At 37.2% G+C, this 5,475-nt stretch overlaps 1 pseudogene; it reads right to left on the bottom strand.

Annotated features, from left to right (window-relative positions):
* Nucleotides 1-6: 6 nt before the first annotated feature.
* Nucleotides 7-841, bottom strand: LOC100963547 (annotated as a pseudogene).
* Nucleotides 842-5,475: the final 4,634 nt, after the last annotated feature.

Here is a 5,475-nt window from a genome sequence, read left to right on the forward strand (position 1 = left end):
TCCCCAGCATGAGTGTGATGCCAGCTTCTAGAGGGAGGACGGTGTACAGACTCAAGGAACACTCTCATGGAGAAGCTCTGGCCAAACCTGGCACATACAGCACGATGGCTGTCACCGCAACCAGGGCAGCCAACATGGGCATCCAGGGCCAGGGTTTCTTTCTCTACCACAATGGACCGAAACACCAAAACAGGAAAGCCAGGAATAGGCCGATGAATACGGCTGGGACGGGTTGTAATATGGAAGGATTATTTCCTTTCTCTTGGAGCAGCTTCAAGTGGTCTTTACATTGTTTGAGCTCATCTGTGATTGATTGCTTTTCCTGCTCAGTCATTTCAAACTTCAACTTCAGTTCTGAGAGTACAGTCTGTGTCTTTTCATACTCTTTCTGTACATCCTTTGCTTGGTTTTCAGCCTTACTGAGAAGAGTTTTTAAATCAGCTGAATCCCGAAGATGCTGTTCTTTCAAGGATCCCACTTGATTCTCAAGCTCTTTCCTAGTCATCTGAAGGATGCTGAGGTCACTGGTTAGTTCTAAACTCTGCTTCTGAGAATTGTGTAATTCTTTTTCTTGCCGTTGCAGTTCTGATGATAGCAAAACATTTTCCTTTTTTAGCGAATGACATTCAGTTTCCAACACATTCCATTCCTTTCTCAATTTCTCTAGTTCACCTTGTAATCTTGTTGTTTCTTCTCTCTGCTGGTCCTCACACTGTTGACATCGAAGCTGAAAACTGTTTTGCAGATGTGTGATTTCTTTCTCATACTCAGACGCTGCTTTCCGCCACCGCTCAAGCTCAGCTCTCACCTTCTTAAGCTCTTCTTGTAAAGAAGCAGTTATTCATGTAATTTTTACATTAGTACGTTGAGATTCTGAATATTATGGTGGCCTAAAGTAGGCTTCTTGTTACACCAAATTATTTATAACATTCAATTTATGAGTACTTTACTCTGAATTCTGATGACAAGATAACTCATTTTTCTGATTCGATAACTACCCAAACCAAACAACCAATACATACATGGGAAAAGAGGCCCTGTGTGCTCAGTGCCTATCAGTTTGAAATATATACACATATATATATATATTTTTTTACATATTTACGCCATTTTTACTTGTTATAAAACCACTGAGCTATTGGGAACAAGACTTAGAAACAACTATTTGCGTGAATCTTTTTTTTTTTTTTAAGGAAAAAATACATTTGGAAAATATTCTGTTATAGTGAAAATCTGGGGAATATGTGCACGCTTATTCAGCCTTAATGTGACTTGAAGATGTGGAGGACATCAGCTTCGAAAAACTTTCCATGAGAGTGTGTATTTTCTTGAGCAAACTGAAGTATTTCTGGGAGCAAAAACATAGTAATTACACGATTTCAGTACAGTCAACCAAACTGTTGAGTCAATTGGAATGAAATTTATTAAACCTCATGTATTTAAAGACATATTTTCTTTAAAAGCCAAGTTAGTTTCTCATATACAGCATTTTAGGAAGCATGATTTTTTTTTCTATCATCTGTTCCTCCAAGCATGTTTAATTGAAGAAAGAATTAATCTCTTTAGATAAGCTTTTATTGACTTAATTTGGTTATGATGTGTCAGAGATAATTCATATTCAAGGTGGGCTGTTGTTACCTACCAACAGATTTCCAGGTTGGGTATACAAATGGTTATTTTCTTTTTATTGTTGTTAATTGGGACTTTCTGTTAATGAGCAGCACTATTCCTGAGATTAATGGTATTCCATGCACAATGAAGCACCTAAACACTGCTTGATGTTAAAAATTTAAAACACAGAAGTGAAAGTTTAGCTATGGTTTTGTGTGGCATCATAGTTATGTCAATAAAGTTTATTTAGATCATAGAATATCCTAAAGTATCACATAGTTAAATTTTTCAGTAATGAAGACTGGGAGAGAATATCAGTGAATTGGTTTGAATGTTCTGTGGCAATCCACAAGTCTAGCCAAATTAGGATTTAATTTGCCTTGTGATGTTTGGCAGTCACTGTTTGTACTTTAAGGTTATATTTTAAGCTATTTGGGATTGCTGTTGGGAGGATCATTAGATTTATGGAGGAATTAGTCACAAATGACTTTAGAAAATACTGTCATATAGTTCATTTCATCATTTTCTGTTGCAGGAAGCCACTCCACCACAGAATGCTAATATGCCAGTGGTACCCAGTACCTCTTGTATATAGGTTATTGCAAATATTGTTCTGAAATGCTTAACTTCAGAATTACATTTTTTAAAGTAAATAATTGTTTTAAATCTATTTTGTAAAGATATAAAGTACAATAGAATTTCTGGAGTACAAATTAAACTATTTGCACTAACACACGTGATGTGCATGATTTAATAAAATAACTTTACTCTCCATAAAAAAAAAAAAGAAACTTGTCTGTTGTTAAAAAAGAATGAAAAACATTGTATGTTCTCACCATCACTTTAGCTCCTGCTTAGAGGGAACTAATGGTGAGAACATAGTGTTTGGTTTTCCATTCCTGCGATACCTCACTTAGAAAATTGTCTCCAGTTAACTCCACATTGACACAAACTACATTATTTCATTCCTTTTATGGCTGAGTAATACTCCATGTTTTATATAAATCACATTTTCTCTCTTCACTCATGAAAGGAAAAGCACTTAGGTTAATTCCACATCTTTACAGTTGTGAATTGTGCTGCAATAAACATTCTAGTGCAGGTGTCTCTTTGATTAAATGACTTCATTTCCCTTGAATAGATGCCCAACAATAGGATTTCTGGGTCAAATGTAGGTCCTACATTTATCTCTTTGGGGAACCTCCATCCTGTTTTCCACAGAGATTGTACTAACTTGCAATCCTATGAACAGTACATAAGCATTCATTTCTCTCTGCACTCACACCAACATCTAATGTTTTTGTTTTTAATAATGGCCATTCTGACAGTGATAAGATGGCATTTCCCTGTTGATAGTGATGTTGAGCACTTTTTCATATATATGTCTATCTTCTTAAAAAAAAAACTTTTATTTGCATAATTTGTCTACTTTTTGATGGGGTCATTTGTAATTTTCTTTCTGCTGTAGATTCTGGACCCCAGTCTTTTGTTGGATGTATAGTTTATGGGTGTATTTTTCCTTTCTGTAGGTTGTCTATTTACTCTGTTGATTACTTCCTTTCTTGTATAGAAGCTTTTTAATTTAATTAAGTCCCATTTGTTTATTTTTGTTAGTGCTGTATTTGTCTTTGAGGTCTTAGTTATAAAATTTTTTCCTAGGCTGGTGTCTAAAAAAGTTTTTCCTATATTTTCTTCTAGAATCATTATGCTTTCATGCCTTACATTTATGTCATTAATCCATTTTGAATTAATTTTTGTGGATGTTTTATTTCATTCATCTGCATGTGGTTATCCAGTTTTCCCAGCACCATTTATTGATTAGGACATCTTTTCTCCTATTGTGTCTGCTGTGTTAAAGATCATTTGGTTGTAGGTAGATGTTTTCTTTCTGGTTTCTCTATTCTGTTCCATTGCTTTATGTCTGTACCTTTATACCCATACTATATGGTTTTATTTATGATAGCATTGTGGTATAGTTTGAAGTCAGGTAATATGATGCATCCAGATTTGATCTATTTGCTTAAGATTGCTTTGGCTATTTGGGTTCATTTTTGATTCCAAATAAAACTTAGTATTATTTTTTATAGATCTGTAAAATATGATGCTGGAATTTAGATGGGGAGTGCACTAAATCTATGAATCATTTTGGGAAGTATGGACTTTTTAGTGATGTTCATTTCATCAATCTGTGAGCCTAGTATGTTTTCCCATTTGTTTGTGTCATCTGCAATTTCTTTTATAAGCATTTTGTAGTTCTCTTTGTAGAGTGTTTTAACCTACCTTATTAAGTATATTCCTAGGTATTTTATTTTCTTTGTAGCTATTGTGAATGATATTGAAACCTTAATTTGACTCTCTGTTTGACTGTTATTAGTACACAGAAATGCTACTGATTTGTATACATTTATAAACTTTGCTGAATTATCAATTCCAGGAGTTTATTTGTAGAGTCTTAAGGGTTTTCTAGATACAACATCATAGCATCAGCAAACAAGAATAGTTTGATCTCCTCTTTCCTGATTTTTTTTTTTTTGAGACAAAGAGTCTCACTTTGTCACCCTCAGTAGAGTTCTGTGGCATCATAGCTCACAGTAACCTCAAAATCTTGCAAAATCTTGGGCTCAAGTGCTTCGGCCTTTCAATTAGCTGGGACTATAGACATCTACCACAATACTCAGCTATTTTCAGAGATGGAGTCTCGCTTATGGCATCATAGCTCACAGCAACCTCAAACTCCTGGACTTTAAGAGCCATGAGCTATAAATTGTATGGATTTGGTTGGAAGAAAATTGCTAACAAAAAGCAGCCCATGAGAACTCTGCTCTAAAGGAAAGAATCATAAATTATAGGTAATGCTAAACTATGGATAAATCTTCTCAAATAGAACATTGTGAAATCCCAGAGAAATGACACAGAGCACTCAAAATTAAGAATAAGGTGATGAGATTAATCATTTGAAAATATCAATGAGAATGTGGAGAAGCATCTACACCTGGGGAAGATTAGGTGAAGAGAGTTCTAGGGTGCTACACTTACCCCACAGGCATTGGAGCCAGATGATTAGAAGGCTCCCTTCACCACCACAGACCTCTGTCTGGACTGACCAAAAAACTGCCTATAGTCTATGCACTCATTGCCCCAGGGAATAGGCATAGTAAAAATGTAGTGGCTGCTGATCTTAAGGTTCTACACATGATGCAGTCTTGATCATTCAGGTACAGTGCCAGGTATTCATGGGACTCAGTTTTGCAGCAATAGCCTTCCACACATCACCACAATGTTTTGCAGCAATAGCCTTCCAGCTCAGTTTTGCAGCTCAGTTTTGCAGCAATAGCCTTCCACCATCACCACAATGTCCTGGTGCGTGACCAGAGTGGATGCTCCCCTGAGGCATGCCCTGCAACTGGAAGCCTCATATCCATTCCCTCCAGTATGGTAGGTTCTGAGCAAAGGAGTTGCCTCAGGCACTGGATCCCTGACCTAGGAAGCTTTGGAAAATTCCCTCAGCAGGAGCTGGGCAGGGGAGAACTCCACAGTCCCTAGGCCAATGGAACTTACCCCCCAACCATGCAACTTAGTATCTATGGTTCCCAAGCTGGCAGAAAAGCCCCACCACCTGCATGGCCCTGCCTCTACAGGCCTCAGTTCTGGCTCTGAAACTTTCATGCTAGAGTTCAAGGCTCTTCATCTGTGGCTCCAGAGATCCTGCCAGGACTAAGATACCACCCCAAGATTCCAGTAATGCCCTTAGATCTCAAGATCCCACCCCTGAGTCTCCACCACTAACACTGGATCAACAAAACTTCCCCTAGATCCAGCACACCATGAGGGATACAGCAGCTTCAAGCTGTATTACACATGGAC

The sequence above is a fragment of the Otolemur garnettii genome, unplaced genomic scaffold, assembly GCF_000181295.1.
Source record: "Otolemur garnettii isolate 467f Iridium unplaced genomic scaffold, OtoGar3 scaffold00122, whole genome shotgun sequence".
Classification (NCBI taxonomy): domain Eukaryota; kingdom Metazoa; phylum Chordata; class Mammalia; order Primates; family Galagidae; genus Otolemur; species Otolemur garnettii.